Raw genomic sequence first — 9,555 nt, forward strand, 5'->3', positions numbered from 1 at the left:
GGTGACTAAATTACAGTTTGCATGAAAGGCACCTTTTGAATTCGTACGGTTTTTAAGCTCTTCGCACCGTTGTAACCCGCTAGGATCTGGGAAGCCGAGGGAAGGCCGAAGAGGCAGTAAAAGGGAGAGAAAAACACCGCGGGGGAAACGCCACGAAGGGCGCCGCGCGCTCCCGTTTTGCGCTGCGGGGACGCGGAAGGCCCCGCCCCTCGGCTCCCCTCGCCCCTCCCCTCGGCCCCGCCCCTTCCCGGCCGCGCACCCGCGCGCCCCGCCCGCGGGCGGAAGCGAGAGCGAGGCTGAACGCTTGACGTCAAGGCGACACCGCCAAACCTCGCCCAGAGTCAGGCGTGTAAGCCAGCCGGAGCGGCGGCGGCGGCGGCGGTAGCGGCAGGACCGCCGTGGCGCCGGTAGCAGCGACCTGGAGGGAGCGCGAGGCGACGCTGGCTGCGGGGACCCGGTGACAGCGTGAGAGGTTCGCAGAGTGCGTGCGTGGCCGCTGAGGGGAGCGGCGGCGGTGGCCGCGCGGGGCGGGGGCCGGGCGCCGGCAGAGGGGAGCGGGTGGGGTGCGGCGCGGGCCGGGCGGGGCGCGCGCGCGGCGGTCAGTGGGCCGGGGCGGCGGTGGCGGCGGCGACGGCGGCCTCGGAGCGCGGCAGGTGGTGCGAGGGCCCGGGCCCGGCCGGCGAGTGCGCTGCCTCCCAGGCCGGCGGGTATGAGCCGCCGCCGCCGCCGCGGGGGAACAGCGCGCTTTGCGGAAGGGGTCAAATGTCTGAAATATGGCGGAGGAAGTGAGAGCCGGAGGACCCCCCCACCCCCACTCGCCTTCTCCCTCCTGCCCGCGGCCGCCGCAGCCTCTCCCGCTGCCCGCGGTCCCCCGCCGGCTCCCCCTAAGACTCGTCCCCCCGCCCCGGAGCCCCCTCGCCGGCCGCCTCTGTTCCTCCCGGGTGTGAGTGGAAGTTAGAACGGAAACCAGAAAGTTATCCTTTGAGGAGACCCAGCTTCCCCCAGTCCCGAGCTGGGGCGAGGAGCGTTCGGGGGAAACCACTCCCCGGCGCCCTGCGGGCTCGAGCCTGACAGGGAAAAAGTTTGCCTGAAACGGGGCTGGTTTGCTCCATTTGTTGCGGGAAGTGGCAGGAGGAAGGCAGCGGAGGGAGCCCCACCTAGTCTGGCAGCGGCCACCGCGTAGAGAAAAACTGTTAAAGGGGCCTTTCCCTTCGTCAGCAAGAGGAAATCTCTTTCTCTTACAGAGGGAGAGAAAATCCAGGAAGTTTGTCTTCTCTTTTTCGCCATCTCGATGTGTGTAATCGTAACATTGACTGTCAGCGCCGTAATCTTATTTAAAGCTACCCCCAGTGAATCGGGCCATCCGAATATTTCTTGTGAAAAAAAAAAAAAAAAACTGATGGCTTTTGGAGAAAAGATCATCCTTGCTGAGTTTAAGCAGACGATTTTCTTCCCCTTCTCCTGATCCCCCACCCCCTTTTATTAGTTCAGAACAACATTTTTGCCTGCAGCTCTTGTGTGAACATAAGCAGTTCTGTGTTACAGTAACGGGAAATCACATTTTTAACGGGGTAGAAAGTTGACGCTAAATGAAGATTGTGATTTTAATATTTTAAAATTAATTCAGCCTGATTGGATTTTTGTTTTGCTAGTAGCACAACATCTAATATGTAAATATCTAAAATATAATTTATCATGCTTATAAAACTTAAAGCTTCCAACTCGTAAATTCATTTTTTAACCCTCTTTTTTGTAATTAGAATGCTATTTGGACTTGTTCAACAAAACCTTAGCTTAGCAAGAAGTAACATAAAAAGGGTAGACGTTCATTTAACTTAAAGCTGGTATCACTCCTAAAAGCTGACCCTTGAATTGTGTTTGAGTCATAATGGAGTCATGGGACTTTTTAAGGGCCGGAAAGGGCTATTTAGATCATCCAGTCCCACCCTCTGATTTTACGGAGGAGGAAACTGAGGCCTGGAAAAGATAAGATAACTAGTCAGTGGTCTGCTGACTTGTAGGACAGTAACCTATCCATAATAGAGAACCTGGAGGAAAATATACGACATTTTTATAGTGAATTACATTTTACAGAGGATAGTCCCATCATACCCCAAAAAAGGTGAGTACGTTAGTCAAACAGTGTAGAACCATTTGGGTAGTTTCATTACCAGGTTTTAAGAGAGGAAGTTGATATCAGAACGGTGAATTAACTTTAAGGACACAGAGCCCTGAATGATAGTCTTATTTGAGCCCATCCATGCTTTTGATCTCTGCACTACGGGAAAGTGGTTTCACTTGCATTTTCTTTTTGTCATTCATAATAAATTGTGAAGCTCCCTTATCTGAAGAAGCCGGAAAGTAAGTCTTTGAAACACGTGTATCCAGTTTGGTTTTAATGTGCCAAGTATGGGAATACAACTGAAGAACCCCATAATAAACTGGCTTAATTTTAAACTGTGGTATGGGTTCATGAAAATAATTGCTCTTTCTGCCCCTTCCCACCCTCCCCCACCCTATGAAAGTCATCTCTCTTCCTTTCTATGACAAGTGTCACTTCCTACCTCCTGTTATCATTATATGTGATTTTTGTTATCCCACTAAATTATAGACTCCATGGACAGGATGTGTTCTTTGCACAGAGACAATACCAGTTTGTTAAATGTAAACACCATGAGGGTAGGGACTTGGTCCATTTTATTCTCTACTGTATCTTAGTTACTAGAACCTTGCCTGTGCACATAGTAAGTGTTTAGCACTTAGGTTTAGGGATTAACTGTAATAAACATTTAAAGAGATGATATTTGAAGAGAACTTTGTCCTCCTTCAAAAAGAAACATTTCCACATTGGTTATGGAATCATTTAAGTTTACAAATTTATTTTTATTTTATCCTCAAAACAGTCCTTTACTGTGGAATTTCAGTATTTTCTCTTAGCTGTATAAAGGGACAGTGAGTCCCCATGGTAAGGAGCCACCATGTAAGGAGGGTCTAGTGAGGTGTAATAGGGAATTCATCATAAAAAACTTTGATCCATGTACAGTAACAGGTGTATCTTCCAGTATAATTCAAGATTGGTAGAAGACCTATGCAGAGATTGATAACATAGTAACTAATTATACATGTTGTTTTAAATATAAAGTCTAAGATTTGAATGAGAAACTGTCCATGTTCAGTTTTCTTTGACTTCTGTTGTAGGTATTTGATCAATATTTATTAAGGCAGTGAAATTAAATAGGGAAACAGGATCTCATACAAATAGGATTTGACTGATTTTGCAAAGGTGTCGTTTATTTTTTTCTAAAAGTGTAAGTAGGGAGTTTTATTGTTGAATATCAAGGTCTTACTGGTATGCATGTGTCTTCATTTTCCCAAAGGCTTAAAATAATGTGTTTCTGTGTTATGTATTGGTAAAGAAGGGGTGGGTATTGATCTGTAGTGTTTAGATTTGACTGACACCAGGAATAGTTTAGTGTTTATGAACAGTATTCAAAAGCTGTCTTTTCTGTTATGGCAATAATGTCACATGTTCAGTCTATAGAAAATCTTGATGAAGATTGATCTTAAACTTTGTAAGACCATATAGGGTTGTGACTAAGTTTATGCCTTGATTTTTCTTCCCCCTCCTATCATTTTTGATACCCTTAGAGTCAGAGATTAGGCTGAAGTTTTTACAGTTACCCTTTTCAAATTGGATTTCTTTTAGAAAAAGTTAAGAAACAGATATTTTGGCTGATGCAATGATTCATTGTTAACACTGGATAGATTTTTTTAGCAAGCAGGAGGTCTGTACCGTGGCTTACCCTTGTGCTGAAAGCCTGATGTTTTTCAGTGTTAAGATATTTTGCAATAGTACTTAAAGGTACTAATTACCATTTGAGAACTTAAGTCTTTTCATTTATTAGTCCTTTGGAAATGTTATGAACACAGTGGAAGCATTAGGTGCAAGGAATAGGATGAATTTATCTATTTGCAGTAAAGACTGGCTTGCTGTATAATCTCTTATACTTTGTTTGAACCTAGTTGATCACTGGATTCTAAGACCAATCCCTTTAGTCATAGAATTTGTATTTTAGAGAAGAAAGGTTATCAGGAACTTTTGTGCTGCCTTTAAAAAATTAAAATCACTTCTTAAAATACACCACTAACAAAAAGAAATACCACTTCTCCATACCTCCTAACACTGGTGTGTTTATTCCCAATGTTAGTCAAATTAAGGCTACAACAGCAACTGATTATTATTTCAGTAGCGATTTATGAAGAATTTTTCTTTGCATCAATATTGGATCAGAGTGTTCAAACAGTTTCCAAGGAACCTTAAAACTTATAAAAGAAAGAAATGAATATTTGGGGAATTTCCTGGTGGTCCAGTGGTTAGGACTCCACACTTTCACTGAAGAGGGCCCAGGGTTCAATCCCTGGTCAGAGAACTAAGATCCCACAAGCCACGCAGCGGCCAAAAAAAAAAAAAAAAAATTACAATATAGATTGCAGAATTTCCATTTGGTTTTTACTATACAGAACAATATTCTGGAGTATTACCACACTTAAAATTATATATGAGGTGCTCAAGTACTAGAAATGTGTTCACTTTTAAATTAATAATCTTAGTCTAACTATACAGAATAATTATCTAACGTTCTGATTTTGAATTTTATATTGGGCTGGTTCCTAACGCTTAACTCTTGTAGTTATGCTGTTTTGTAATTTTGTAGTTGTACGTGCGTTTGTATTTATTTATTTATTTATTTATTTTTTCAGTGAGACCTTTTAAATTTAAACTGGATTCTGATCCCATGAGATAACTTGCTAGGTAATCTTTTCCAGTGGTGGCGATAGAATGTTTTTAACTGTTGTACAGGCAGACTAAAGATGTTAAAGGAAGAGAACATCCATTAAAAGCAGTTATACGTAATTTTGAACATTTTCAATTATTGACTTCTTGGAATCATCACTTGCTACATTACGGAGCTTCTTGCTGAGTTTTTCAGTAGTTGCCTTGAATATTTATTTCAGTAAATATGTACTTTTAGTAAAATAGTTTTCTCTCCTCTATTTAAAACTTAGCATTTTGTTAAGTAACTTTATTTTGAAAATATACAGTGAACTAATTGCCCCATTGGTGGATCACCTTTACCTGTTGCTTTCCTCCTCTTTGCCTTGTGGGAAGGGCACAAAGATGAAAGAAAATCTGTCCATTTAATAACAGTTTTTGGCAAAAGCTTCTAGAAAGGAAATGGAAAATGTTATGCAAAATTATAGTTATCTGAGTTTTCTATAATTGATCCTTCTTATTAGAATATGTTTTTCAAGTCACTGTATTCTATAAAAAGGGGGGGGAGTTTCTAAAAGTACTTAGTTACTGGGAATGAAGACTATAAATATAAGCTCTTTTTGTTTAATTAATAGTTTGTAGGTGTCAAAGTGGTGTGCATATCGCATCCAACTGTTACCTACGTGTTGTTAGATTGCAGTGAGACTACATTATGCTAACATAGTTATAACTGCTGCTTCTAAGATTTATAAGTTATAATTAAGCTCCTCAGTAACTATAGCAAAACTTGGGAATCCCTCAGGAATCTTGAATTCTGTACTGTACAAATAATAACGAGGGATAGTAATGAGGTATATAAACGTGCATCTGTTATTGTGCTGCTCTTGAAATTGTTGAACTTGAGATTTTGCACTAAAGTGTTTTGAATACAGAAAAGTATAATGAAGAAAATTAGAATTGCTTGCAATCATACCAGTGCAGTGAGTTTTTAGGCAAAGTTTGTAAGCTCTCCGAACCTCTTTGCTTCCTCAGTGGGAAAGATGACATATAAAGCTTCTGTTCACTTGTAGCTTTGCTAGTGCCAATTGAAGTAATCAAGATTGCTTAATTTTTAAGGTTCCTGTTAAGGTATGAATGAGAAGTAAGGAAGAATAATTGTGATTGTGACCAAATAAATTGTGTAGCTCAGTGGTTTTTAAAGTATGGTCCAAGGAATCCTGGGGATTGCCTAGACATTTTGAGGGAGTCTACAAGTACAGAACTGTTTACAATAATACTGAGATGGCCTTTGCCTTTTCTCTGTGTTGACATCTGAACCAATGTACAAAAGCAAAGGTGGGTAAAACTTTTGACATCTGAGAACAAATCAGGTGAGAGTACCTCCCTTTATTAGCAGTCATGGTACATATCCCTCAGTGCCATGCACTCACAGTTAAAAAAAAAAAGTCTAAATGCACTTGATGAAGAAGTAAAAAAAAATTATCAGATCTCAACTTTGTACATATCATTTTAATGTACTGTGACAGAATAGGAAGTATGCTTAAAACGCTTTTTCTGCTGTCATACTGAAATATGGTTGCCTCTAGGGAAAGCATTTGTGTGATTTTTGAGTTGCAAGCTGAATTAGCCACTTTTTTCATGAACACCATTTTTACTTGAAAGAATGCTTGACAAACTGAAGAAGTTTTTCAGACTTGGGTATTAGACTGACATTTTCTCAAAAAGCAAACCTGGATCTTTAAAAGGAAAAGATTGACAGTATTTATGGGCAATGATAAAGTTCTAGTTTTCAAGTGAAAATTAGAATTTTGGAAGATTTTTCCGATGATATTGGTGATGTTAATGGACATGGTTTTTAAAGTAATATATAATGAAATATGTCAATATTTGAAGATCCACATGACTCTGTAAGCCAATATTTTCCAAGTCACCAGTGCACGATATTATAAGATCATGCAAGGATAAGAAACAAAGTTCTAACTAGGCCAATGGGTCGTTTTTGGTTTTTTTTTTAATTTATTTATTTTTGGCTGTGTTGGGTCTCCGTTGCTACACACGGGCTTTCTTTAGTTGCGGCAAGTGGGGGCTACTCTTCATTGCAGTGCGTGAGCTTCTCATTGCGGTGGCTTCTCTCTTGTTGCAGAGCAGAGGCTCTAGACTCGTGGGCTTCAGTAATTGTGGCACATGGGCTTAGTTGCTCCGCGGCATGTGGGATCTTCCCGGACCAGGACTCGAACTTGTGTCCCCTGCACTGGCAGGTGGATTCTTAACCACTTCACCACCAGGGAAGCCCCCAAGACTAATGGGGTCTTAATGTGAATGTAAAGTTTATTGATAAGGTTACCCATTCCAATATATTTCGGCCAATTGAGTTTTGGTATAGTATCAAAGGAGAATATCCACATTTATCTGAAAGGCCATTAAAATATTCCCAAATATCTGTCTGGTTATTATTTACTTTTTTGTGTGTATTACTCATTTTTCTATGCTTTGCAATATATTGAACATATTTTTGTTGGAGGAGTAGAGAAGAATAGGAACCATAGATAAATGTGAGGCAGTGTTTTCATGTGCTTTATCTTAGAATCTCTTATTAATATATAATCACTTTAAGTTTAATTTCTTTGCAGTTTTTTCCATTGAGCAGTCCATTCAACTTGCACTGTGCGGCTTGTGGGATCTTAGTTCCCCAACCAGGGATTGAACCCAGGCCCTGGCAGTGAAAGCACCAAGTTCTAACTACTGGACCGCCAGGGAATTCCCCCTATTCAACTTTGGATTGCAGTAGGAGCTTAGGTAATTTGTTATTTTTTAACTCAGTTTTTGGTTTTAATACTTGCTTTGTACATCTGATTACTCAGCCATAGGTAGGTTGCATATATGTTCAAGTTTTGACATAACCCTAAACAGATTTTTAATAGTTGGCTTTCACAATTTTAGGATATATAGTAGCTTTCATGTAGTAAAGCTATGTACTTTTTCCCACTTCTAGTTTAATAATGTGTTCTTGACCTGAGAATTTGATGTGTTAACTTTTCCAAAACAAATGAGAATGTTTTTACCTTCTGGGAGGAAGTTGTTTCTTTTTCATGTTTATTTAAGAATAATTGTAGCAATCCTTGTTAAACAACTATTTTCATAAAAGTCATGTCTTAGGACCATTCCAAATTTTAAAGGATTTTTAGGACAACCTGCATTTGGTTCAAGTAACAAGTTTCAGGTTATGAAAGAAGTAAGTTACATAAGTTGTAGTTTGTACTACACCCAGTTTCTTGGAAATTTAGTGCCAGTTATTTCCCTAGAAATAATAAAATGAGTGTGAATAAAGAGTATTGAGTCTGAACACCACTGTTTGAAAGAACAGGGTTGGCGTCAGAGAAAGAGAAAGATTCGGAGTGGTTTAGGGAAGAAATAAGTGTAAAAAACTAGTTTCAGGATAGCTTCAGGGAGTAAGCACTATAGAATTCCTGCCCCCATGAGCTAATCCCACAGTAGGGGGCGTTCCTTTAATAGGAAGCTTTAGTTCTCCCTATATTAAATAATTAACTGGTCAGCTGTTCTGAATTAGGGAACATACTGAGATCATATTTTATGTCCCGGACATCCAAATTAGTCACAAAGTTGCCACTCACTATTGCTTACATAGTTTAAGTTGCTAGCTGAAAAATGTTTGAAATTCCCTGTATTTTAGGTTTCTTATACTTAAGCTTTTTTTTCCTCCAAGAGCCCTGTCACCTTACTTGATCTTTGCTGAACAAAGAGAATACAGGATTGGCAAGCTTTTAAGGACGGAAGAGCATTTATAAAAGTTTTCTATTGTTTCCATGAAAGTGATGATGGTGATAATAGTCACTGAAGAGGTGGAAGGGCAGGAAGTAGAACAGAAAAGAGTGAAGATGGTGCTTAAGAGGTTCTCTTTCTAATGAGCGGGGCTGCTGTTACTGCTTTTCACTTGAGAGTTCTGGTTGAGCAAAAATGATAAACTCCACTTTGAAAAGCACTTACAGTGCTTTGGTGATAGATACGTCTTGTGCACCACTGGGTCCTATGTAGAGGATAAATTGATATTATCTATCAGCTAGAGGTTATGGTATTAGAGTAGAAGTTTCATAATTATGCAGTGTGAGTTGAGAGTACTTTTGCTCTTTTTACTCCCAACAGGCCCTTATGCACTTTTCTCTGAACCTTCAGGTGCTCGGATTGGACACTTACTTACTTCACTTTTTCTCCTAAGTTTTAACTGACTCCATGGAGCGTGAGGGCTAAATCTGAGAAATGATGTGCTAGGTTTGCTTTTTTTGTTGTTTTTGTTTGTTTTTTGTTTTTGTTTTTGTTTTTTAGAATATGCTTTTTTTATTTTTTGATGTGGACCACTTTTAAAGTCTTTATTGAATTTGTTACCGTATTGCTTCTGTTTTATGTTTTGGTTTTTTGGCCCCGAGGCATGTGGGATCTTAGCCCCCCCACCAGGGATCAAACCCGCACCCCCTGCATTGGAGGCAAAGTCTTAACCACTGGACCGCCAGGGAAGTCCCGATGTGCTAGTTCTGAGTAGTTTGATTCTACCCTATTTAAGTAGCATGGTTTAGTAGTGGTAACTTTGACCTGGGTGATCTAGGCTTCAGTTCCCTCTGGCACTGGCCATGAAGCCTAGGACAAGTTAACTCCTCTCTTAGAACTTACCTTTATGTAGACAAAGTTTGATTAACAGTTGTTAAGGTATTTTTGAGCTCTAAAATCCTGTGTTGCTGTGATATCACCCGTGTTTCAAGCCGCAGTCA

At 40.4% G+C, this 9,555-nt stretch overlaps 1 protein-coding gene across 5 annotated transcripts in view; it reads left to right on the forward strand.

Moving 5' to 3' along the window:
* The first annotated feature begins 282 nt into the window (after nucleotides 1-282).
* The window catches only part of RAP1B (RAP1B, member of RAS oncogene family), a 47,227-nt gene continuing 37,954 nt past the window's right edge, over nucleotides 283-9,555 (forward strand). For 2 of the 5 annotated variants that reach the window (XM_082634666.1, XM_082634665.1), the window contains exon 1: nucleotides 285-472. The gene's annotated coding sequence lies outside the window, so the exon portion shown is untranslated. Of the gene's footprint in view, nucleotides 473-7,404; nucleotides 7,571-9,555 lie in introns of all 5 variants that reach the window. The other 3 variants (XM_082634667.1, XM_082634668.1, XM_082634669.1) reach the window with 3 other exon arrangements.

This window comes from Mesoplodon mirus, assembly GCF_964341445.2.
Source record: "Mesoplodon mirus genome assembly, chromosome: 11".
NCBI lineage: Eukaryota > Metazoa > Chordata > Mammalia > Artiodactyla > Ziphiidae > Mesoplodon > Mesoplodon mirus.